Below are 2,106 nucleotides of genomic sequence, written 5' to 3' on the forward strand. Positions count from 1 at the left end.
CATAAAAGTAACAAATATTCAATTAAGACCAAAAGAGAGCTGTGTGTTAGTTTTCATTTAGTTACTGCAAAGCATAGTCCTGTATTTTGTTGTTTCCCTTTCTAAGCAAATGACTTGCCAGTGTATTTACAGTCATGCTGACTGAAGCCAAAGCATGGATTTCCTTTTCACTCTGTGCTTTCTCATAACCATGGCCATAAAACGAAGCCCATATGGTAGAAAGATTTAGTCAAGAAGACAGCTAATAACTAGATTAAAAAGCAGTGACTCCACTGATGAAAATTAAGGAAAAAAATAGGGGAAGTATACCCAAAAAATAATAAATAGCAAATGCAAAACTTATTTTCAACATAAATTTAAGTATTGAAGTCCATTTCACAGTGGGAAAGTGTTAATCAGTAATGAAGATGTTGAGGTAACTAGAGGAACTGGCAGCGATTTTATATCCCCATTAGCATGGACATACAGTAGCAAACACACACCTGAAAGTTATTAGAAATATTCAATTTAAGACCTCTCCTGAAGAAAAATTGTTAATGGGTCCATTAAAAATGCTCGGCCATGCTGAATGTCTTAACTAGAAATAAAACTCCCTTACTGATAGAGTGTAGGACATATTGTATCTAGAAAAGAAATGGAAGAACTCTTTTGAATGAAGCAATTTAGGAAGAGAGGAAAAAAACAGACAAGTGAAAATCCAATTATGTGTATCTAATGTCAACCTGTGTGATCATTCTCTGTTTAAATGTGGGATCAGTGATGCTGTCTTAAAGGTTGAGGATGACGGGAGCAGGAATAGTCTGTGGCAGTTGGTACCATGCCAAAAACACCAGCTGGAGACACTGCAGAACTGGCAGTTGAGAATATGGACTCCGAAATTACATAGATAGGTCTGCCACTTACGAGTTGTGTGATGAAGGTATGTCATCTCCCTAGGTCATGGGTTTCTTTTTTTTCAATCTGTAAAACAGGCAAAATAACTGTATTTACTTCTTTAGGCTATCTGTGAGGATTGAGAACATGCATATACTCTTTGCACTTGGTGCAGCATCCGATATTTAGCAAACCCACTGATTAATGAGCTATTATTCACTGAGTAATTTAAAATATGTTGGAGGTTTCATATGTGGGAACTATGTTTAACTTAGAACTAAACTATTTAATATATATGTTAAATGTTAAATATATGTTAATGTATATGTTAAATGTTAAATAGCTTAGTTCGAAGGTAGACATAGTTCCTGTTATGGCAATGATAACGATTATGGTGACAATGATATTGCCATATTAGATTTTTAGAATACTAGTTTCTGGCCATTCTTCAGTGGTTGAAGGTTGTAGAACAGGGTTTACAACACATCTGAACCTTATCTATACAATGGTGTTACAATAATAAATACCTATGAAAAACAAATACCTAAATTGGTTAAGCTTGTATGTGTATATATGTGCATGTGTGTATATATACACACATGTGTATGTACATGCAATTGTGGGTAGAGCACTCAGGAAGTTCTGTCTTAGTACAGGACAAGTATCAGTTGTTCTTAATATCAGTTAATATCAGGACTAAGTATCAGTTGCTGTTAATATCATCATTAGCAGCAGCAGCAACAGCAGCAAACCAGTGGTGTTGGTGACAACCAGAACATTTAGGGTCTGCCTCCTGGCAGCAAGGCAGCTAGGACAGGTGCCAATTAGAGACATCCATCTGGGGGCCTGGCAGTGGGAGAGAGCTGAGGAGGTGTCTATAATGGTACTTCCAGAAATTTATCAAGTTGTAAGAGGATAGGGTTCCAAAAAGAGTAGGATCCAGTGGTTCAAAATGATGATTTTTTAAATGCATTTTACAACAACAACAACTAGCATAAAGAAAATAGCACATAAAAACCCTTAATGTTACTGTACTGGAATATGCTGCAGCACAGACTCCATTTTGTACCATAATCATCCATTCCTCTCCACATGCAAACTCCCCTTGCTGATTTTAATCAGATATTTCACCTGAATGAAGAAACTTTGTTGGGTGATGTAGCACCACTTAATAATGACCTTAATTCATTTAGCCCTTGTGAGTCTATAAACTATTTGTTGAACAGTCTATTT

The 2,106-nt window shown here is 36.0% G+C and overlaps 1 protein-coding gene across 1 annotated transcript in view; it reads left to right on the forward strand.

The window, feature by feature from the left end:
* The window catches only part of CNTN4 (contactin 4), a 1,034,898-nt gene that overhangs the window by 533,299 nt on the left and 499,493 nt on the right, over positions 1-2,106 (forward strand). The window lies entirely within an intron of this gene.

This window comes from Mandrillus leucophaeus, unplaced genomic scaffold, assembly GCF_000951045.1.
Source record: "Mandrillus leucophaeus isolate KB7577 unplaced genomic scaffold, Mleu.le_1.0 Scaffold525, whole genome shotgun sequence".
Lineage (NCBI taxonomy): Eukaryota > Metazoa > Chordata > Mammalia > Primates > Cercopithecidae > Mandrillus > Mandrillus leucophaeus.